Here is a 25,471-nt window from a genome sequence, read left to right on the forward strand (position 1 = left end):
AAGCCCCATGTATTGTTGAGTATATCTGTACTGTTTTAAATAACCTTTTGTAAAACAGTTAAAGGATGGGCAAGGAGGAGGCGAGAACCGGCTTGTCAATATAAATCATAGTTTAATGGAAAACTTAAAAGACAACACAAACACAACACTCTCTCTCCCGCAGTCAGCCTTTAAACCTCACAGAGGCATAATTAGCCTAATACAGGACCGGGTGTGTAGGATCACGACCCGGCCCCGCCCTCCGCCCTGCCACATTCCTCTCTCGTTCTCTCTGGCTGGGGAGCCCCCGGCCTGACGTACATCCCCCCCTCTTTCCCTGGGGGAGGACGCGCCTTCCGCGCTGACTGCCGGCAGGTCATCCCCATCTACCTGGACGAGGGAGGGACAAGGGAGGGAAACAGAAATGATTAAAATGGGAGGGTACTCCTGTAACAGTGTAGTACCCCCCCAAAAAACTGTACAATTTAAAAGAGGATAAAGGCCAACGCAGAGCGACAGTGAGAGAGAGAGAGAGAGAGAGAGAGAGCGAGAGGAGAGAGAGATGAAAAATAAAAAAAAAAACGTACTCGCCAGTTCTCCGATACGCCGCAGCTTGTTCCTCGGCCACTCCTCCACCCTTTATCGGACGACAACCACGCCTCTCCGGGCGGATATAATGCAGTCCTCCAGCCCCTGGCGGACGGAACACCCCGCCGCGTTCTCGGGGACTAGAAGGGGTCTCCCCCGCCCCTGGCAGCGGTTCTCTCGCTCCAGGCGGTTGGCAGTGAGCCCCTCCCCGCTCGCGGTCGGCGGTCTTTAAACCCGCCGCGTTTCAGTGGCCGGTAGGCGACTCCTCCGCCCCTGGCAGCGGCCCTGACCGCTCCAGGCGGTCGGCTAGGAGCCCCTCCTCCCCTCACGGTCGGCGGCCATCGTCCTCATTCAGGTGGCTGGGCTACTCGTCCCTTGGCAGATGGCCGCGGCTGCTCCGTTGGGGTGGACGGTAGTGGCGAGAACTCTACTACGGCGTATCCCTCCTCCTTCCCGGGTTTCAGCACCAATGTAAAACAGTTAAAGGATGGGCAAGGAGGAGGCGAGAACCGGCTTGTTAATATAAATCATAGTTTAATGGAAAACTTAAGACAACACAAACACACATGACGGACATGTCCTGCAGTCAGCCTTTAAACCTCACGGAGGCATAATTAGCCTAATACGGGACCGGGTGTGTAGGATCACGACCCGGCCCCGCCCTCCGCCCTGCCACACCTTTTTTCCTTCAGATTAAATTAATATTTTTTTCAACCAGTCAAAACTAAAAAGATAGATATTATTGAAGCATAAACCCTGTGTTGTATCACAAATTAGGCATGCACTTTTAGAAATGTGACCAAGCGTTATCCAATATTGTAATTTTGTTTCATTCTGGGGTCAATCTAACCCCAGTAAAAACATTATTGATAAAACACTGTCGAAAATGCAAAGTTGCGTAGCTAACTTTTAGAAGTAATACACTAAAATTAAAAAATAGCTTCAATATATTGTAATCAGATTATTTTACTTCAAGAAAAGATAATCACATTACTAGTTACTTTAATTTTAAGTTACTTTCTAAAACATTTTTCACAGAAACATTATAATATTTTTGCTCAACAAATTCAAAATAATGTCAATACTTGTTCATTGTCATGCACCCTTCAGCTGTCACGGAAACACATACAAACTTAAATATGAACATAACAATTCATTTAAATGTATTATACATATTGTAAATAGTATTATTTTAGAAATACGTATGTGTAACACGATTAATGTTAAAAGTACCCTTACAAAAATCGAGAGTTCATGGCAAATTTGCCTCAAACTTGCCACAAATTCGCCACTGATCATTTTCACGTGGAAATGAGCTCACTTTCTGCATACTTCCGGCAAACGTCCATTGTTGCCAAAGGTTTGCTGTGGTTAACCACTACAGGTGAAGAGGTGCAAACTTTTAGCAAATTTGTGTCAACTTTACAGCTAGTTTGTCAGAAATCTAGATTTTATTTTGGTAATTACCTAAATTGAAAGTCAGTAACAGGTAATCTGATTACAAAAATATAAACTGTAATGTGTTACACTACTTTTGAGTAAAAGTCATTAATGGCCAGAACATGGCAACACATTTTCATGAAAAGTCTTACGAGATGGTGAAATCGTAAGATATCATAGGAATTGGCTCATTCGAAAAATAATGAATTTTATTACCGAATTTCCAGTCGCTACAGTACAGGAATACAATTTTAGCTAGACTCCTATATAACACTTTATTTTAAGAAAGAAACGTCAGTGAACAAATTTGGTTGACCCACTTTATACTACTATGTACTTAACCATATGATACAATGTACTTATTATGTACGTACATGTTGTTGCATTGTAATTACGTTTAAAGTACTACGCATTTAATTGCTTTTGTAGTTACACTGTTAACTTTACCACAACCTTATCCCCAAACCTAACTCTAACCCTACACTTACTCCTAAACTTACCCGTACCTCAACCTCAGAAGCAGCAAATGTGGGAACAATGTAAATACTTTGTTCCAACAAATAATACTTAGACTTGTATGTATGTAATGTAAGTACATAGTAGTTAAGGCAACCTAATATAAAGTGTGACCAATTTGGTTCCTGATTTCATATTTATTTATGCAATGCAAATGACAGATGAACGTCAATAACCTGTAAGACGCTTCCCTCATCTGGTTCCAAACGCCAATGTTTTCTTCTTTGGTACACAACAGTTGTTTTACTATTAAAATCATGGTTAGGTTAAGGTTTGGGTTACCTTAAAAGACTGTCACATCGCTGTTATTTGATTTAACCACACTTATTTGAGATAACCACAAATATTGTGCACTTCAATTTCCAATCACATTTTATGTCCAAATAAGGTAGTTTTATGCAAATAAATTAATGGCATAAACGGCACGTTTGACTCATTCAGTTGAACTCCGAGAATCTCACTGACCTGCACCGCAGACGTCACCCAGAACAGCTCATGAATAGAGCTGATCAGCGTGTAGTTTAAAAACCAGGAGGATAATTCGCCATGGGTTCCCGCTGGATTTTCCTATGGATTTCATAATGGGGTATTTGAACTTATGAGTACTTACAAGGTCTGTGGTAAACATCACTTGATGATACGTGGATGTATTGTTCTACAACATAAATAACACCAAGTCATAACTCAAACGTGAATTTTGAAGCCGTATGGATTACATCCTTTTTTTCTAAAATACACAGCGGCTTCAAAATTCATGTTTAAGGAATAAAAGTGAGTCATTTATGTTGTATAACAAAACGTCCTTGTATCATCAAGTATTGTTTACCACAGACATTATTTAACTCATAAATTCAAAATCCCCATTATGAAAACCTATAGGAAAATCCCAAGAGAGCCCATGGCAAATTAGACTTCCGGGTTTGCCTACTATAATCACAACTGAACAGCTCTATTGCACGGGAAGATTAACCACTTCTCAAGCGCAATGATGCGCATGCCATCTGCAGAAGCTCGCACCAAACTCCCGCATAAATATAAACAAGGTATAAACTTATATTAAACTTTGTAAAGCACTCCGGTTTCACTTTAATTTAATGATCATGAAATGCAAGTGTTCCTGAGTCCTTTTCATTATGGGACCGTTCATTCATACACTCCCACTTGCTCTATTTCTGTAGAGATGTAAAATATGTCCCTGGACCGTAATAAGGAAGATTCCTGAGCAATTCAAGCTTGAAGTACCACCTGTTTTCTCCAGGGGGCAGTAAGCAAAACTTCTGCTGTATAGGCAATGCGCAGCTTATACAGAAAAAAAACAACCCTTCAGCTTACAGCAAAACACAGGGACACATTCTTGCATTCAAAACACAGCTTGATAGAGCACAGATCCGAACTTAGAGATCTTAAGATGGGTTTTTCAAAGTATTAAACTCTGTTTAACAAAGTTATTTTTATGACGCAACTCAACCAAAGTGAGAATCTCCAAAAGCATTCATCTGACGCAGGTGTACAAGCCCTCATAATAAATCTCAGACTAATTGACAAATTCAATTGCAAAATGGATTGCTGTGAACATGTTTGACTTCTGTTCTATAAAATGCAAATAAACAATACATTGGATTCTACTGAATTATTGTTATTTGAAGGGCTTTCTCAGCAAATATTTATATATGTGATTAACTGAGATTCATTTGATTAATCGGCACACCATGTAATTAATTTGATTAAATTAAAATTGTATTGATTGCCAGCCCTAACTATAATATAATATAATATAATATTCCTATTCAGGTTGGCTGGGTTCCAAAAACAATCATGAAAGGTGCACTCAGTAACTTTTAACTTTGTGTCATCTTGGACTTACACTGACACCTAGTGATTTGGATGCAGCATAATTTAAAATCAATAGTTTTTAGTTTCAGATGTCATTGTAGAAATGTAGTATACACTGTCAGACATGATTACTTTAATCAATGAGTGAAAGTGTCAAATAACAGGACGGTTACTGAGATTAAGCGAGTAGTATTCGACTGGTCATGTGATTCTAACATGGCCACCCCCATGTGTGGACCCTCTTCATGTAGAACAAAACAGCTTTTATATGGTTACTGATATGACTAGAGTCTTCATATTAATGTGAGTATTCATGATTTCCTACATATATTGGAAAATTACAATTCATGTCTTTAGAAGTTAAACTTTAATGAGAAACAAATTACTGAATGCACCTTTAAAAATAAATCATCTCGCCCCATTTTATTATTTGATTTATATATTTGAAAGTAAAATATATTAAAATACTTTTTAAGGTATATGAAACACATACACCTTAAGAAATATGACAATTATTTGTTTGACAATTAATCTTCAGCCAAATGTCATAATTGTGACAGCCCAACTTAAAACAAATCGTAATAACATTGTTCATTGGGTTGTTTATTTTTCTCTCTGGGAGGAAAAGTTTTGTTTTTGTACAAGCGAACTCGTAAAATTCGGTCATCTCATTCTATTATTACAACTTCTCATGAGACCAGGTTGGAAAATGGGGTTAAAAAAGCCAGTACTTGATTCCTAAAATTTTTACTCAGTGTTGAACCTTTACAAAGATTCCTACTGTCTCTCTATTTCTTTCTTCTCCTCCAGGCTTGGCACTCGATAGTGTAACACAACACCAAATCTGGCAGACAAAAGAAGAGAACTCACTTCTTTTCATGAATACACTCTTTCCAGAGCAGATACATAGAATAGTTTCTAATATCTCAGCCCAAATTTTTTACTTCTCAATTGTACACTGCTCTGTCCATTCTACAGGATTACAACACAAATTTAATAGCATAATAACAATCCGAAATTTCTGTAGGTTTCATCATGTACATGAGATTATAGCTCACACTTCCTCAGGGTAAAGACGATAAACACATCCAGCTCATAAAGGAGCTATTTGTATGCACACAATTAGATTACCTCGCATTTCGGTTTCAGTGGAGTAGATTTCTTGGTGGTGCAATTTTTGGTATATTTACTGCAAGTCTGTTGGATGTGAAACTTCAGTTAACTCACTTTGGGACACTGGATTTAAAGAATCATACATGTTTGTGTTTTAGAACAAGGTTTTGCCTGCTTAGTCAACCCAACATTAAAAAACTGCATTCATCAAGGGCTTCACTTAAGGAAATTTTTGAGACTTTTAACAGTTTCCTGCACCACCAGAGGGAGTGCTCACCTGTAAAATGTCTGAACCCACCAATAAGGGGCCAAATGAATCAGAGGGTTTCATGCCTCCCAGGGAAGGAGTCCTGAATATGCCAGATAAAGTGTGATCTAAGGGATTTGACACATCTGAAACCTCTGCTGTCAGATCAAATTGTGTCTGATGTCTTTCACAAAGTGCAGACGTGAACTTCATTCATCAAAACACAATCATGATCCTCTGACCAGCAGAGAAACTTGCAAACTTTTACAAACATTTTATTACATATGTTTGCATGTACATTATGTATTTACATGTATATAAAAACTCTCTGTGAAACCCCTTTGTAAACATTTATTATCACTTTTGTTGAAAGTTAATAATGTGTTTTTACTACTATATGTTTGTAGCTGCATGTACACTAACTGAGCACTTTTTTAAGAATACTGTGGTCCTAATTAAGTGGTCTTCTGCTGTTGTAGCCCATCTGCCTCAAGGTTCGATGTGTTGTGCATTCTGAGATGTTATTCTGTTCACTACAATTGTACAGAGTGGTTATCTGAGTTACCGTAGACTTTCTGTCTGACCAGTCTGGTTATTCTCTGTTGACCTCTCTCATCAACAAGGCGTTTCTATCAACAGAACTTCCCCTCACTGGATGTTTTTGGTTTTTGGCACCAGTAAATTCTAGAGACTGTTGTGCGACAATCCCAGGAGATCAGCAGTTACAGAAATACTCAAACCAGCCCATCTGGCACCAACAATCATGCCACGGTCCACAATCATGCCACATGGTTGATGCGAACATTAACTGAAGCTCCTGACCCGTATCTGCATGATTTTATGCACTGCTGCCACATGGCTGGTTAGATAATCGCATGGATATTTGTTGGTCCAGACGGGCTGGTTTGAGTATTTCTGTAACTGCTGATCTCCTGGGATTTTCCACGCACAACAATCTCTACAATTTACTCAGAATGGTGCCGAAAACAAAAAAACATCTAGTGAGGGGCAGTTCTGTGGACAGAAACGCCTTGTTGATGAGAGTTCAACAGAGAATGGCCAGACTGTTTTGAACTGACAAAGTCTACAGTAACTCAGATAACCACTCTGTACAATTGTAGTGAGAAGAATAGCCGCGGGTTGGCGCTGTTTTGGTGGCACGAGGGGGACCTACACAATATTTGGCAGGTGTTATTAATGTTGTGGCTGATCAGTGTGTGTTCATTTTTGTATCGGCATGATGAATGTTAAACCTCTCTGTACAGCCCTTTTGCAAATAATAATAATACAAATGTGTTGTGTTTATTATCACTATTTGTTTTATTATATAATACATTATAATGTATAATGGGAACTTCTACATATTTGTAGGTGCATTTATATACACATGCTTTCTAACAGCATTTTTTTGTATTTATTTGATTATGTGGCCAATTATTACTATAGTATATTATCAGACAATTTTATTATTATTCGAAAATAAGGTTCTATGGTAACTATTATCCACATTCCATTTAATTTACTTTTCACGTTGGTAATGTTTTGTTTTGTGTTTATAATGAATTTCTTTTCATTTCATTTGCATGTGCATGCATGTATGCTCTCTGTAAAGCCCTTTGTAAACATTTAATGAAGATAATAATAATAATACATTTTCTAATAATATGTAACATTAAAAGTACTAATAATAATGATAATGCATTAATATATTTTTATTTAAATGGCGTATTACTATTAAGTTGAAACTCATTCAAACAGCAGGAAACAGTGTTGCTTCAGCTCTGGCTGAGTGTGTCACTCATATGTGTGTACAGTGAGTTGAGTATTGAACGCTAGAGCGGCTGTCTGTCTGAGCACCTCATCAGTGAACGCTGAGAGCGCCTTCTGCTACCTCTAGACTCAGGGCAGTAATATGCAGACAGCGTCTCCAACAGCGGAGTCATGATCTACTGTCTTCCTCCGGACTCGTCTTCCGCTCGGAGCCGAACATAAAACAATATTTGAAACCACCGCATACTGAACCTTCGGCTTTGCTTCGAGGAATCGGAATCGTTTGCTTAACAGCCGGAGAAGGATCTTGCGCAGTGGCGGCGGCGGACACTACGTCTGATGTCGGCTGGTAGTCACTCTTGACATCGGCCTCCCCTCGCAGACACGCAGCGGAATGGGGTAGGAAACAAACACGCGCACTCACACGTACAGTCTCGTGCTCTGACAGTGCCGCGCGCTCTATACATTCGAAATGCCGCCGCGCGGTTGTTACATTGTATCTATTTCGAAAAGGCGCGAAAGCCATCAAGCTGTCAGTTGGCTGAATGTGTCGGCGGCGCGTTTGTTGAGAAGTCGCAGTCACAACAGCAGCTGTAAGGGATCCTGGAGTTAGCCTCGCCTGCTAACTGCTTCTCTTCAATGCAATGGATGCTAATGAGCTCAGTCGGGCCCGTCTCCATGTGACCGTAAAAAGACGCGAAACGCCTCGACAGACTTTGCAACACTTGTGGCTGGTGTTTAAGAACGAGTTGGTACATTTTGAGTGTCGTATGAAGGGTTGTGGTTGACAAAAAAGAGCTAAGCAGTTTGAATGTCGCGACTGATTGGCAGAAAGAGGTAGGCATTTGAAGAATGTGCTGCTGATCTGAGCACTGTCTGCTCGGCCGCATTCATGAATTGAATGGAAAAGCAGTTGCAATAGTAATACTTTAAGCTTCAAATGTAAGCTGTATTGAGTTCAGGTGTGCCGCAAACTGCGAAGGCAACAGGATATGCATGCAAAACATTCATATGGTGCAAATGAGTGTTTTGAACATAAACAGTGGCCTCTAAGGACACTTAAAGGACTAGATCACCCAAAAAACCCTTATGTCTTCTGTACAAAAAAAGTAGATGCCATCTTCAGTCACCATTATGATTCATTTTCCCATACTATAAAAGTGAATGGTGGCAGAGGTTGTCAGAACCTAACATATCCATACTAGTTAATGGGCACCTAACTTGAGGGAACATAAACATCAAAAAAAGTTGGTTTAATGTAATCGCAAAGAAAATTGATGTTAGTGAAAATGTCTAGCATTATTTATTTGCAGACGACAACACTTAAGTTAATTTGTTGTAGAATGCAATGATATTCATACATTTTTAAACATGCAAATACTTTTTGGAGCCACTCTAGCATATTTCACTTCTGTTTCTTGACAGTGGTTTCTGTGGAAATTTACATCTCACCAGTAATCCTGTTGACAAACCTACAGCAACCTGATGAACTGATTGAAAAGTTGATGTACTGGTAGATCATTAATTCAAAACCTTTTTTTTTTTATTTATTTTTTTTATATATACCCGCACTGTCCATGAAGTGTCAGAATTGGTACATTAAGATAATTAATTGTAAATTCTAAAAGATTTAAGAACTGTATGTTTTATTGAACTAGCCTATATGTTAGATAAAAATGGTTTGTTATTTGAGTAACTGGCTAGGTCTCTTGCCAACCCTTTGGAAGTTTGCTGAGGCCTACTTATGGTCCACGGGCCCTCTGGCTGAGAACAACTGAGGTAGATTTTTAATAGTCATCACATCAGTCAGTGACATTCCAACTGTTCTGATGGAAAAGTTACATTATTTGATGTTTTGGCACAATAGTGAGACTTGTATATCTGCAGAAAAAAAATGGTCTTTTCTCAATCAGTGAGCGTTTTCAAACCATTGAGATTTCCTTCTTTCATTTGATAGTTTAGAAATGCCCATCCTGGTTTGGAAACGCCCACTGATTACTACACTGAGATTCCCTACTTTCATTGGATATTTGAGAAACGCCCACATGTTTGAAAAAACACATTACTGTTCTGCAGAGACCTATACTTGGAAAATAGTTGCTGAACAAAGCAAGAGAAGTCCAAATATAACAGCAAATTACATTTTATAAATATTTGGACTGTTTTTAGTAGCTAACGCCATTACAGCAATAATATTTCCCCTTAAAATTAAAATACTGTCATCATTTAAAAAAAAAAAAAAATATATATATATATATATATATATATATATATATATATATATATATATATATATATTTTTAACTCTGGACCTTAACACTTGCTTCATTTACACGTTTTAAACCATGACTTGCACTGCACATAAAAAACTAATATTAGCATTTTATTCATGATGTTAGTCAGAGGGGAACTGGCCCCTACGGTGAGTCTGGTTTCTCCCAATCTTATTATTCTTCATTAACCAACATCTTTGTGTTCCTTGCCACAGTCGCCTTCAGCTTGCTCACTGGGTTTTCTAAATACAATTATTATTTAATTATTTAATTTCTATACACAATTTACACTCACATTTAATCAAACTATACAATGATCACACTAAGACTTTCGTTTCAGTTTTTTGTGTCTGTTAATGCATGATTTACTGTAAAGCTGTTTTGAATCGATGTGTGTTGTGAAAAGCGCTATACAAATGAAAATGACTTGACTACTTACCCTAATGTTGTTTGACATAGAGCTGGGTAATGATACAGATTACCCAATTCAATTCTGATTCACAAGCTCTCGATTCGATTTGGTCCGATTTTAAATTGATTCATATGGGTATATTTCAGTTATTATGTCAACTTTGTTTACATAAGAAATACATTCTCTCCCAGATAATGCTGTTAATTACACAGGAGACCTTCTAACTAGATACATTATGAAAATATTTATTTTACTAATTATATTTGATTAGTTTTCCATAATTTTGGGCACATTTGAGCTTTTTAAAAATTTACAAATCCATGTATTCCATCAATAAGTATTATATTATATTTCATATATTATAAATTGTTACATTTATTCTTTATATGCATAATTTGTACTGTTTACAAGTATTTACAGTGATTTGATGAACACGTGCTAAACACTGGTACTGTCTCTTTAAGAAAACCGGCTGTTCTGTACAGAGCATCTGTAAATAAGCACCTAGTAACAAGAGAGGACTCAAATGGCTTTAACTCCTCTGTGCTATGCATGATTAGTATTAACAACATTTTTTTGTAGTTTCTGAATTTAAAGATTAGAAAGGGCATTTAAAGAAACATTATTCAACGACAAATGGATTGCTGGGATCTCGTATTTGGACATGCACAGATTGAGTCAAACCAAATTTTTCTCTCAAAACGCAGTGAAAGGATATCAGTGCTTAACTGCTTTCCCGCTATACTACTAAATCACTGGTAAGTGAAATCTGAACATTTACCAGCCAGTGGCTAATCACAGACATTTTTAATCAAACAGCGTGAAATTTGATTGCAAATGAGAATGGTTTTCTCTCATTGTAGAAGAGGGTTGCACATACAATAAAAGATTGATCTTGGGATTTAAAAATGTATATTGAAGACATTCAAATGAAGATCGCAATGCATTGGAAAATGTATATTTTTTACCCAGTCCTAGTTTCACACCTATATGACTTTTCTTCTGGGGAACACAAAAGAGGAATTTTGAAGAATGCTTGCGCTGCCCTTGCTACAGTGACCAGGGGGGTGTGAAGTTTTAAAAAGCACAATAAAAGTACCTTAAAAGTAGTTTATACAACTCAACTCCAAATATTGGCTTTGTGATTAAACATTTTTTGTTATAAGTCATAGCTGGAACATATTTAGATTTCACGTGCCAGTGATCGAGTAGTATAGTGGCAAATAAGTTCAGCACCTAATTCTTTCACTACGTGTTGAGAGTAAAAGTTTGGTTTGACGCATTCCGTGCATGTGTCCAAAGATGAGATCCACGCAACCCTTTTGTTATTGAATAATGTCTCTTTTGATACCCTTTCTGTTCTTTTACAGTCAACTGTTGATAAAAAAAATAGATCACCCTTAGCACAGATGTGGAAATGAAACCATTAGACTCCACTCTCGTTACTATGTGCTCAAACAAAACACTTCTGTGAGACACTTGCTGAACAGCCCCTATTCTCAAAGACGCAGAAATGGTTTAGCAATAATAAATACTTGCAAAAACAAAAAATTGTAAATACATAGAATTTGTAAATAAAAAAAAAGCTAAAATAAATGTGAACAAAATTGTAATAAACAATTGTCGAAATTTTTTAAAAATTTTTTTTATAATTTACCAAGGAAGAATGTCCACTGTTTAAAATTAATTTTTTATTTTCTCCCCTTTTCTTCCCAATTTGGCATGCCCAATTCGCTCTAAGTCCTCATGGTGGCGTAGTGACCTGCCTCAATCCGGGTGGCGGAGGACGAATCTCAGTTGCCTCTGCGTCTGAGACTGTCCTTCCGTGCATCTAATCACGTGGCTTGTTGAGCGCAAAATTAATCAGAATCAAATTGAATCGAATCAGGATATCTGCACCAATACCCAGCCCTTCCCCTTCACCCGTAGCTCTCAAATCTCATTCACTTTTATGTACATTAAAATACGGTGCATCAAGACATATCACACTAGGTTTGACGTTACATTCACTTCATTTTATGGAAAAGAGCAGCTAGGACATTCTGCAAAATATTTATTTTTTTGTTCCATGGAAGTAACATTTGCTTGAAAATTACAGAGTTTTCATTTTTGGGTGATTTATTCATATCAACAGCCCATTTTTATAAAATAAAAAACATAGTTATTTGATTTTTACTTCGGCAATGTGACTAATTTCTTGGTGAAAACGTATATTCAACAAGAACAATGTATGGTGGGACATGATTTTACCCATCAGGAATTGAATGGGCTGTCACATGATACCAGAATGTTGACAGGTGGTTGGAGGTGAGGGGCTGATATATAAGCGGGCTTGGTGACATAAGCCAAAAAGGAAAATTCATTTCAGAGGCGGAGAAAGTTCTTACATTTTGATGTAAGCGCATATTTTGGAAAAAAACAGATATGCGTTTTAAGAAAGTAAATAGGGTAAATTTTGATTTCATGTTGACTTTTACAACTTCTCTTTCATGGTCATTCTTCATAGTATAAAAAACGTTGCATCCCATCCATCAAACCCCTCACAAGAGTGCTACCCACACTCCTCTTAATTCTCTTTTTCCTGTCAGCTCTCCAGGGCCTCTGTGACGCAAGCTGATTAAGGCATTACTGTGTGTGATAGAGAGATAGTGATACCATGAGCTGACCCCAGATCAGACACTGCTGATAATGTTACTATTTTCTCTTGATACTTAAGGCAAATTGCTTCAGTAACATTAACCGGGTCTTTTCCCAAATTTTCCTGCAGCAGTAGTACGAGTGTGATGAGAGAGAGAGAGAGAATGTGTGAAGTCTGTTCTGGCAATGTTTGGCTGCTCTTTAGCCCAGTGGCCATACAGCCTGTGCCCTCCATTAACTAGAGCTGTGAGCGTGATATCCTACCACGCTATTTATAGAAGCTCACAGAGTTTGCAACTTGATCTGAATTGTCTTTGAGGCCCAAGGCTCATAGTATCACTGCCCCACACTGGCTCAACACCTCGTAGACATCAGTGAGTTTTTAAGAGAAAGCTGCCCAAGGGATCTGCCTTTAAAATCGATGGGAAATTTTGTTTGCAAGCCATTTTACCTTCCGTATTTGTTATTAAAAGAGAAAAATGTAGAGTGGGGCTTGATTTTATCCATCGGAAATTGATTGGATTGGAAAGTGGGCGTTGCATCCGTCTGATCACATTCAGCAAATTCGGCAAAAACTGGTCAAAACTTCTGCTGCTGAAATTGGTCTGTGCTTACTGAAGTTCGAACCACTGCCCCCAGTGGCGAAAGCTGGAAGTAATGCTGACTAGGTGAAATATCTACAGGGGGGTGCCAAAGCGAGTTGTTTGTTTTTACTTGTAAATGATGTTATACAGTCAACAGGAATGCATACTATATTAACACTACTCCCAACCCTAAACTTAATCGTCAGTGGAGTAAAAATTCAATTTTAAAGCACAAATGCAAACTTTAAATCACACTCTCCATTGTTTACGTGAATGCAATTGCTTCCTGGTTTCCATAGGACCAGAACCTGTGTCTCTGAGGCCACTCGTTCAACATGTAGAGCCTCAGGAAAATATAAACACATTTTAACATGATGCTTGCCAGTAATTTGGCAGAATGTGGTCGATTTTAGGGTACATGAACTTTCGGAAGCAACATGTCAATTTATTGTGTTGATCATGTTGGTTTCATACCAGGACAGAGCCAGGTGGATAAAAAATACTTGTCTATTTTTCGCTTCCATGGTGTCATGTTAACATCAGTCATTGCAAAGCTAACTCTTCTAAGAGGCAGAGCTTTTTATTACTTATAACAATCTTTGAAGTTATGTGCACTGATTATTAGTTCACAATATGACCATGAATGTGTATTAAGAAAGTAAATGTGGTCAATTTTGATTTCATGTTTACTTCAAAGTGATCTAACTAATCTAGAATATGTTAATCCTTCAGTTGTGACATCAATAAAATAGGGGAAAAATAGGGGAAACAAACATGACACATCCTCAAAATTAGGTGACATCACTGGTCCTGTATCATTGCTAAGCTTTCAATAGTGAACGTTGTGGTTTTGGGGTTGGAAAATTAGCTTACCCATGTCTTACCTTTTACCATGTACCCTTTGCATAGAGTTGTTAAGAAAACATTTTCTCTGAGACATGCTAATGTTTTTTTAACCTTGTTTACCACATCCTATTTTAACCTACACCAAAAATTATGGTCAGGCAACCGAAATCATCTAATGTATGTAAATGTAGTGGCTTGCATGCATGGGTTTTTGTGTTGAAGAAGAGCCTTTCTTCCCATAGCATTTTGAATTTAATTAGGAACTGAGTGATCTGCTTCTCCTTTATTTGTAACAGTGAGAAATAAACAGTTGCCTTATGAAACTAGAGTAGACAAGATTGTGATGTCACATCTTGGCCAGTAGGAACATTTGTCTGAAATATACACACAAATTGTTGAGATTCTTTTCCCCCACTTTTTTAAAGGGTCATGAAAAAACTAAAAAATATTTTAAGATGTTAACAGATATGCACAGGTTGCATATTGAAAAAATTATAGCACTATTTATTGTTAAGGTTAAAGTGTTTATTTTTTCATTTATTTATTTTTTTGCCATTTCGTTCTTCTGGTTTAGATGAGCACGTTTGTTGGCCAAAGTTCTGCTACTCGCACTCAAAACATGAAGCAGCTTAGAGGCACACATGCTCCATCACATCTTCTTTGTAGATCTGATCATGGACAGGATAACACAACAGCTTATTCAAAAACAGAAGACAATGATGAAAACTGAAATCTCAAAGTCATGTCAACTCTCTTTTGGTTTCCTTTACATTGTGTGAAAGCTACCAGGATTTTGGCCGACAGGGTTTACCGGTGCTCCAGTATTGCAGCTCTACTTTTAAAACGGTATGTAGTAAATATTTTGTGTATTGGGCCCATTTACTTTAATATGTGCCTTACTGAACACAAACATTTCTATGAATTTATATTAAGTCTCTAAGCAGTCCTGGTTTTGGTGGCAATGCCTGCTTTCACTTCATTCTCAAAAGGTTGAACAAAATATTAAAACCTTTGATTTGCAAACTTTTCTATCAACTTCACTCTTCTCAAATTAATTATTTTGTTCAATGATTGATATACAGCAAAGTGCCCCAAAACGTTCCTCTCACATTTTGATGTTCAGCCATCTCTATCATGAGTGAGATGCTTGGGATCAATGCCTTTTTCACGCACCGATAATTGGAAGATTTTCCAGATGATTATCGATATATTGGGATTTTTTTCAGATATAAATAGGGCTGCTAGTTGCACGATATTCTTTGTCTTTTTTAACATATTTCTCAACCAAACTAATGTGAGCAGCAGGGTAAATTAAAGGGATTCACACTCCGGACACATCTGGTGGACAACATGGCGTGTTCTTAAATTCAAAACAATACTTTTTTTCCTACAAAGGTACGCACACACCGGCAATGCTCTGCGTCAACATTCTGAAGTGCCATACTGAGTGACTCACTTCTACCTTAAAGCATTATCAAAGGACAGATTATTTACACTAGTATAACTGGATGATATATTGTGTATAGGTATCTTTCATAGAGCCTACACAATGTATTTTCTGTAACAAGTTTGTCTTTTGGTAGTTTGACAGCTTGAATGCAAGACCTTATCATGATTACATACAGAGAAATGTTGTATAAAACATTGCCATTTATAATTGTTCAGTTTGCACAGTTACACAAGTTTCACTAACCTGCAAACTCATCAATGCCATTTTGTTAATGACATCCCTACTTCACACCCATGTAAAAGCAGCTTGATCAGTAAGCAGTTTTCTTCACCACAACATAATTTCCCTGTGACGGTTGTGTAAATAACAATAATGGGATCCGAGGAAGACTTTGCTGTTTTATTCTATGTTGCCTCGCTTTATTTCCAGAAGTTATTTCTGTTTTTTCAACTTAACTTTCCCATCGCAGCTTGCAGGGGAATGTGCTGCAAAAGTGTGGTTTTCCTCTTACGTAAAACACTGGGATTCCCCCAGTATACTTGAGCGCATTTATGCAGACATGAGACAATTGGTGTATAAATGGGCATAGTTTATAGTGTATTTTCTTTTCCCTTTTCCTACTGTACTCCGAGAAATGTCTAATTCTTTCCTCTGTGTTTATATAATGTATAGCTCCATACTATGACGTTAGTTATCCGGTCTGTGTATGCTCATGCACACTCCTCAAAAACCTGTAAGTACGCCGCTAATGCATTGACATGGCTACACAAGCTGCACTCTCCAAGAGAAACCTGGGTGTGTTATCGGCGCATGGAAAAACGTTTCTGTTTTCATGTTTACATGATGTTTCAGAATGCCTCTTTCTGGAAAAACCCTGGAATAAACTGTTTTCTTAAGTGCTGATTGGAACTACTTACTCATCCAGCATCATGTGTTAAAGTAATTTTCTGGGTTCAATAGAAGTTTAGCTCAATCAACAGCATTTGTAGGTAATCATTATTTGTATTACCACAAAACATAATTTATTTATATATATATATATATATATATATATATATATATATATATATATATATAAACGAGGGAGGGGTTTAAATAATTTTTGGATTAATCAACATTATGCCACAAATGCTATTGATTAAGCTTAACTTGTATTGAACCCTGTGCATTCCTTTAACGTGTAGGATCTAACCACTAGACAGTTGGCAAATGTGTAGGAACAATACAATATTACCGGTTTTACTCTGTACAAGGGACAACATGTGTGAAATGTTATACCTTTCAAAAGGGGGAAACATTTTGAATGGAACTTTCAATATCAATACAATAGCCTAATAAATAGAATGGCCTTAAATCAAGAAAAGTTGCCTAATAAAGCATTTGCGACCCATGATAAATGACCCTAAATAATGCATTGAAAGCCAGATGTTCTTTTCCAACTTATCAAATGACAATCAGCGAAGTACACACACTGACAGAAGACGTTTAATTGCAGGTAGCGAATATAATGTGCATGGTGGGTAACTGTAAGACATCTCCGATTAAGAATGACACAAGTAATGCTGTTAGACACACAGACGCGTGCTTGAAGAAACACACTTTACTATATTATTATTATTAACAGATGACAGAAAAGCCATCTATGTGCATGTCTGACGTGCTGTTTGTTCGGAGGTGTGCAGTCTCGTGGAACACACGCATGTAAAGGGTTCTCGTACTTTCTTTGTTTCAGTCTTCTGCAACAATGCTGTAAATGACCTCCAGACCATCTCAGGAGAAAGTCACTTTATTTTAGCCTATACATCTGTGATTAAATCATAAAATGATACAAAACACGTTCACCTCGAACAATGATTTATATTTTTGTGATTATTATCATAATAATTATTATGCTTACTTTTAGAATCTTAATTTGTATTAGTACTTTTCAGTCTGTTGTCATAGAGGGATACTTGCGTGATTGTAAAAATGTTTACCAATTCGTTATTTAATTGCCGTTTCGTTTTAAATGCAGTTTGAATTTAGAAATGTCTTTGGTTTAAATGTAGTTTTTAAATGAATTATAACACACTTCATATCACCTCTGCTATGGGAGAGATTTCGTCCCGGTGCTACCATCTGCTTTCATGTTGTTTTAAGAGCAGTGCATCCTCTCAGGCATACAGACAGGTGTCGAGGGAAGGCATATTCACAAAAGACAGGAATATTAAAAACAACTCCGCATTTCTGCCATAACTGAGGCCTTATTGGGTGGAAAATATATAATGTATGTTTTGTAATAATAAAAAAAAAAATAAAAAAAAAATTTAAGCTGACCACTTGGCCTAAAATGGGCTTCTGGGCATGGTGGGTCTTTGTTGTGCCATACAACCCTGGCCACACCATGACATTATCGGTACATCATAAATGCAAAGGTACAGTGGATATAAAAAGTCTACACACCCCTGTTAAAATGCCTTGTTTTGTGATGTAAAAGAATGAGACAAAGATAAATCATGTCAGAACTTTTTCAACTTTTAATGTGAACAATTCAATTGAAAAACAAACTGAAATCTTCGTGGGGGAAAAATTTAAAACTTGAAAATAACTTGGTTGCATAAGTGTGCACACCCTCGTATAACTGGGGATGTGGCTGTGTTCAGAATTAACCAATCACATTCAAACTCATGTTAAATAGAAGTCATTACACAACTGCCATCATTTAAAGTGACTCTGATTAATCACAAATAAAGTTCAGCTGTTCTAGTAGGATTTTCCTGACATTTGCCATGTCCGCAGAGAGCTTCCAAAGCATCAGAGGGATATTATTGTTGAAAGATATCAGTCAGGAGAAGGGTACAAAAGAATTTACAAAGCATTAGATATACCATTGAACACAGTGAATACATCAACACAGTCATCATCAAGTGGAGAAAATATGGCACAACAGAGACATTACCAAGAACTGAACGTCCCTCCAAATTTGATGAAAAGACGAGAAGAAAACTGATCAGGGAGGCTTCCAAGAGGCCTACAGCAACATTAAAGGAACTGCAGGAATTTCTGGCAAGTACTGGCTGTGTGCTTCATGTGACAACAATCTCACGTATTCTTCATATGAATGGGCTATGGGGTAGGGTGGCAAGATGAAAGCCTTTTCTTACAAAGAAAAACATCCAAGCCTGGCTGAAGTTTGCAAAAACAAACATCAAGTCTCCCAAAAGCAAGTGGGAAAAAGTGTTATGGTCTGATGAAACCAAGGTTTAACTTTTTGGCCATAATTCCAAAAAGTATGTTTGGCGCAAAAACAACACTGCACATCACCCAAAAACACCATACCCACAGTGAAGCGTGGTGGTAGCATCATGCTTTGGGGCTGTTTTTCTTCAGCTGGAACCGGGGCCTTAGTCAGGGTGGAGGGAATTATTAACAGTTCCAAATACCAGACAATTTTGGCAGAAAACCTTCAGGCATCCGTTAGAAAGATGAAGAGGAAGTTCACCTTTCAGCACGACAACGACCCAAAGCACACATCCAAATCCACAAAAGAAGATTAACGTTTTGGAATGGCCCAGCCAGAGCCCAGACCTGAATCCAATTGAATATCTGTGGGGTGATCTGAAGAGGGCTGTGCACAGGATATGTCCTCACAATCTGACAGATTTGGAGCACTTTTGCAAAGAAGAGTGGGCAAATATTGCCATGTCAATATGTGCCATGCTAATAGACTCCTACCAAAAAAGACTGAGTGCTGTAATCAAATCAAAAGGTGCTTCACCAAAGTATTAGTTTAAGGGTGTGCACACTTATGCAACCAGGAGTTTTTTTTTTTTTTTTCCTCAAAGATTTCAGTTTGTTTTTCAATTGAATTGTTCACGTTATAGGTCACATTAAAGGTGGAAAAAGTTCTGACATGATTTATCTTGGTCTCATTCTTTTACATCACAAGAACCTGGCATTTTAACAGGGGTGTGTAGTTGTGCTGCACGATAAATCATATAGCAGTCGCGATGTCAGCCTGTGCGATCATATTAAATAAATAAGTGCATGTGTGGACATGACAGCCCATTCACTCTGAGAGCTGTTTGCCCATTTTCTACACCGCTAATAAAAAGATGACCAGTCAGTCTCAGTTTAGGGAGTGGCACGTGTGGTCATGTCATGTCAGTTTCCGATGTTCAGCATGGAGATGGATGCCGAGCAGACCGACACTGAACTGGTGGCCAGAAAAAATAACACAGATCATAGCTTGGCGATATATCTTTATTTCATCCTTAATTCAAGTTCATATTGTACGGGAGCGTGCCAGGTAAATAAACACATACTCCAAAACTGTCATTCTCGGTGTGGTCAGAGCCGCTTCAACCAGTCGCGGAACAGACACAATCTGAGCAGGAGTCGAGACCGGTAGAGATTTAAAGTTCTGCCGAGTGATGTGCACTCTAACATGGAGAAGCTCGTCTCTCACCTCCCCTGTCTGTAGCTTGCAATGTGTAGCATCATTGATGAGATCATCATGATAAGATCAATCTTATGTGAAAAACAACACTAAAATGACAACAACAATAAAATGTGTGTGTGTATATATATATATATATATATATATGTGTGTGTGTGTGTGTGTGTGTTTTGGATATACAAGATTGACAAATGCTTATCAATAATACTCTTATGGCTAATATGTTTACAGTGTTCAGTGACTAAAATATCAATATGACTAAATGTTACTAAAATATGACTAAAATGTCAACAGTTTTCATTGACTAATCAAAGCACAATTACAGATGTGTTTGCGAGTGTCACGCCATATGACAAGTCTTCACAGAGATATAAAGAGACATGATGCACCATTAGCAAAGTGGGATTTCAGAAAATGATCCACACTCTGGACAAGCGGTACCAGAGGTACTAGATTTGGAAATACCAGTTGGTCATTTATAAAAAAAAAAAAAACACAACAGCAACAACAACAACAGTTTTAGTGGTTTGAGTGAACCACACTTTTATATCCAGTTTCCTTTTCAAAAGAGTTTATAGATAGTACATGTTACATCCTGTTTAAATGTCCCTGTTTGTTTGGACAATCTTATTTTCATGAAAATGTGTATGTTCTTATTTATTGTTCCATTTTATTTAGGTGTAATATTGAGAAAATAACAAGTTTGCAGTAATGCAAATATGTTATTATTTAATTTTGTAAAAATATTATTTTAATTTGAAAACACTGTGCATTTATAGTTGTTGTTGTTGCTAGTTTGTATGTTTGAGTTGAGAAATACACATTATCAGTAATCTATTTGTGCATTTTCCTTGATAATCAAGCAAGTTGACTCATGATACTATGTTTATTATATCGCAATCGCATATCGCAATATTAGCCTCAATAATCGCAATATGACATTTTCCCCAAATCGTGCAGCCCTAGTGTGTAGACTTTTTATATCCACTGTAGTTTGAAGGTGATTACGATAACTTCATCCAGCTTAACAGGCCAGAAAAGGCTATGCCAAGGAAGGTGAAATGTGTCATTGATTGTAGATCTGTGTTTCGGGTCTATTAAAGGCTGTTTGTAGTGTGTTGGAAGGACAATAATGTCCAGCATTTTGAACAAAGTGTTTCTTTTCTGCTCAGGTGATCTGAGAGCTTCTAGATGAGTTACAAGCCTCGGTGCTTAGGTGAGCTATGAAAGAATAATGTGATATCAAGAAGCTCTTAACATGCCGAAAACAAGAGCACCCAGCTGTGAGCCTCTACAAAGATACCAGAGTACTGCACACTCAACACAACAAGCCTTTTTCCCTTAGGACAAACTTTCACAGAATTGAGCCAGAACTTTTGAAGGTGGAATGGAAATTATTCTCTGTGTGTACAAGGTTCCTGTTGAGTTTCTTCCTCAAGCGCTGCCATTGGCTGAACTACAGCGTGTGTACAGAAGCTTAATTTAAATATTTAGCTTTACGCACTAATGAAGTGCAATTTCTCACATAAGAGAATTCTTGCCCCTCTAATGACGATTGTTGATACTTTTGTTGTTAATTTAGATTAACAAATAATTAATGGGTGGAACGGTTAATAGTCCACATGCGTTTCAATGAAACACTGGGGCAATGCTATAAGAAGAACATTTTAAAGTAGTAATCAGGTTTCAGTCAACATACCAACCTCATGAAATATATAATTCTTGTTTTTATCAAATGTGAAAACAGCTTGAGATTCACACAATACCTGATGGTAGAGTTGAACAATTTGGACAAACAACGTACATTTATGCTAATGCAATTTGAACTGCGACATGATTCTTTTTCTTTATCTTAATATTTTTGACAACAAATGTTGTTATTATTATGATAAAAGAGTGCCATATTTATGTAATACTTTCTTAACCTGTATGCGGCATTGTTTTGGGGCCATTATTTTGACCAAAGCTTTTATTTTGGCTGTACACTGAAGGAAGGCATTTCTGTTTGTAGTAGAGTTGACAATGGCCTTCTGATGCCCTCATTCAATCTTCTGTCAACAAAATCCCTGTGTTTGAGGTTACTTTAGATTTGGATAGTACATTTTAGCGGCCAAGCATATTTGTAACCACACACGCAATTAGTGAATTTAAAGCACTGTAAATTTAACCTGCTCAGCTCATTTGCCTCAAGCGTGCTTTGAGTATGTGTAACACTTAAGTAGCAAACAGCGAGTTCAAACAATTTATTTATTTAATTAAATCGCTGCCTTTGTGGTATGACAATCGCTGCACATCATATCACAGTTTTGATTTTTAGATTTTTAGTGGTGCTTGCTAAATCAAGCAGACATGAGTGGAGGTTCTTCGTTGCTGCCCTACATGCCAGTATGGATTTTGGGCAGTAGGTAAGTGGCTAAGGCAAGCATCACGATTACTAGCGTTTATAGTTAGAGATTTGAACATAGCCCTAATCTAATCTTAAGGTTTGTAACTCGTCCTGTGCTGTTTGTACCTCCGAACTCCTAGAATTTTTACACGTTACACAAAATCTAGGGCCTCATTTATAAATCGTATGTACAATCAGATTTGATCCTAAATTCCATGGATTTGATCTGTTCATTTTCAGCCAAGAAAATTGCATTTGTAGGTTGAAACGTCTGTGCATACTTAATATAAACTCAGTGTCATTTCACTCAAGTGCATGTCTCATTTCCCTCTCCTCTGTGTTTCTCTCTCTCTTGTCAGTTGGTAATGTATGAATACCGCACAGTAAATGTTCGCCTGCCGGTTCTACGTCTGCAATTCACTCTTTTTCCATGCTCTAGTTGGCTGACACCCCAGAGTGTGTTGGAAAAGATACAACCTTTGACCCCTGTGCAAATTGAGCCCAGCTCTTCCCTGTCTTTTGCGAGAGAAAGATACAGAAAGAAAGTAGAGTGAGACATTGAGAAAGGAACGCAGAAATGGACTGTGGGCTCAGTCACTGCACTTACACAGACACAGATACTGTTGTTCTGTGGCCATGACAATCTGTTTATACCGCGTCTACTGCTGCACTCTCTCTCTCTCTCTCTCTCTCTCTCTCTCTCTTCTTCTTTCTACTCTCTTGGAGGTTATATGCACCAAGAAACACCATTCCGTGATGTGATTGTACTGTATTCACCCAAACAAATGCATACTACTTTGCATTCCTCAATGCACACATATTTGCAGATTGGGCTGGGAAAAAATATGATATCTTGAGATTTTGCAGCCTTTTTAACAATAGTTGATATCTCTGAGTTAAAGGGATAGTTCGCCTAAACTCACTCTTATGCCATCTCAAGCTTTTGTGACTTTCTTCTGCGGAACACAAATTAAGATATTTAGCAGGTTTTATGATGTGTTTTTCAATGTCTGTCAATAGGGTACGAAACTTTAAAGCTTATGAAAGGATTTAAATGTGCACTCAATAATTTTTTGAAGTATGTCGAAGTGGCTTACACTGACACCTAGTGGCTTGGATGCTGTGCCATTCAAACACAGTAGTTTTCAGTTATTGGTGCCATTGTAGAAATTAAATATGCAAGTAAGCCAGGATTAGTTTAATTAATGAAAGTGTCCTATAACAGGGCAGTTACTGAGGTTATGGGAGTAGTATTCAACAGGCCATGTGATGCTAACATGGCTGCCCCTATGAGGCACCCCTGCTCCACAAAAAATAAAACAGCTTTTATAAGGTTACTGATATCACTGAACTCTTCATCTCACATGAATGGTCATGATTTTATATTATTACTGTAATTTACTGAGTGAACTCAATTAAAGTGGTTTAATCCATGTCTTGTAAAGCGATATGATCTGTTTTTGGTGAGAAACAGACCAAAATTGAAGTTCTTATTCACTATAAATCTTGACATCCACAGTCTCCTTGCATTCATGAGAGATGCTCATTCACACTTTCCATGCTTGACGTGTGTGTAGAGTGTGTGTATTGCATGTATACATGCACAGAGCTGTGGTTACTGGCAGGGGCGTAGATTCCAGGGGGATAATCAATAATCAAAACAAGCAAGTACAACCCCCCCCCCCCTTCCAATATTTATTCCATGACCAATGTTCAAGCCAAATCCCTGCCCTTGGTTACAGGCATTACTCTTGGCTATCGCGAGTTAGAGAAGGGGATTGACTCTGGTTACCTGTTCGTCCAGACAGTATTCGATTCTGACCTGTCAGTTGTTGTATGTACACAACAATTTAAGTCACACCGGTTGTCAATCCCAAACACTGACTGTGTGAATGTAGCCAAACACTCATGCACAACGCCTACATGAACAAATTTGCAGTGTGTTTCTGTAGCAAGGGTGTTTATATTTGCTCCATTGCCTTTGATTGCTCCACTCCTCCTTCCTTTTTCCCTTCTTCAGAACTCTGTAGTCTGTCCTCCCTCCCTCTTAAATAAACAGTATTCTTTCACTTTGTTGTGGCATTGTTTTTGGCACAAGGGCACGGGTAGTGTTTTCAAACTTGCACTGCTGCGAGATAATCTCCCCCTGACTGCGTCTGTTCTCCTGCTCTCTCACTCAGTTTGTTGTCGTGTCATTATCCAGGCCGCTGTAGGTCTTGAGTTCTTCGCTCTTCTTTCACGCAACTTTCAGTTACTGAGACCTGTGCCATGCGTTTTTACCACAGCAACCTGCCTGAACCCCCGTCAGGCTGTTTTTTGTTTTTGTTTGGCTTTCACCTTTGCAAAGTCCCGCAATGCATTGCACAAGTCCTCTGCAGTTTGGCATGCACGAAAAAACGCACTTCGAACAGCTTTCATAATTGAAAATAACTCCAAATTGTCTTTCAAATACTTTTTTCTTTTTCATTTTTGTAAATGCCAATCATGTTTATTAGAACACGATTATGATTAGCTCGCATTTGCAAAAATCCTGGCGTGAGTTGTATGTATCCAGTGGATTCTGTGATACTGGAAGAGAAGCTTTCGTTAATTACAGGTAATTATGAAAATAGCTTTTGAGAAAAGTAATCACTTGATGTTGAACAAGAAAATTGAGAGTGATTATAACTTTTCATAGATTGTTGTTGATTATTATTAGCAAAGTTGTTCAGTGAGGTGACTAGACCATTCAGTACACACTTAGAAAGTCAGAAACATACTCAAGTATGCAAACACAGTCGACAACGGGGATGAGTGTAGTATTTTCTCTTATCCGAAATTAATATGCAAAGATAACTCTACGCCAGTGGTTCCCAAACCTGTTCCTGGAGGCCCAGCAACAATACACATTTTGGAGATCTCCCTAATCAAACACACCTGACCGGAATTGGGTGACATACTAAATATGCAGTGTTGGGGG

The 25,471-nt window shown here is 37.8% G+C and overlaps 1 protein-coding gene across 3 annotated transcripts in view; it reads left to right on the plus strand.

Moving 5' to 3' along the window:
- The first annotated feature begins 7,548 nt into the window (after positions 1-7,548).
- The window catches only part of LOC127661584 (B-cell CLL/lymphoma 9-like protein), a 60,490-nt gene continuing 42,567 nt past the window's right edge, over positions 7,549-25,471 (plus strand). For 2 of the 3 annotated variants that reach the window (XM_052152344.1, XM_052152348.1), the window contains exon 1: positions 7,549-7,885. The gene's annotated coding sequence lies outside the window, so the exon portion shown is untranslated. Of the gene's footprint in view, positions 7,886-8,208; positions 8,324-25,471 lie in introns of those variants that run through there. The other variant, XM_052152346.1, reaches the window with a different exon arrangement.

The sequence above is a fragment of the Xyrauchen texanus genome, chromosome 21 (assembly GCF_025860055.1).
Source record: "Xyrauchen texanus isolate HMW12.3.18 chromosome 21, RBS_HiC_50CHRs, whole genome shotgun sequence".
In the NCBI taxonomy this organism is placed as follows: Eukaryota; Metazoa; Chordata; class Actinopteri; order Cypriniformes; family Catostomidae; genus Xyrauchen; species Xyrauchen texanus.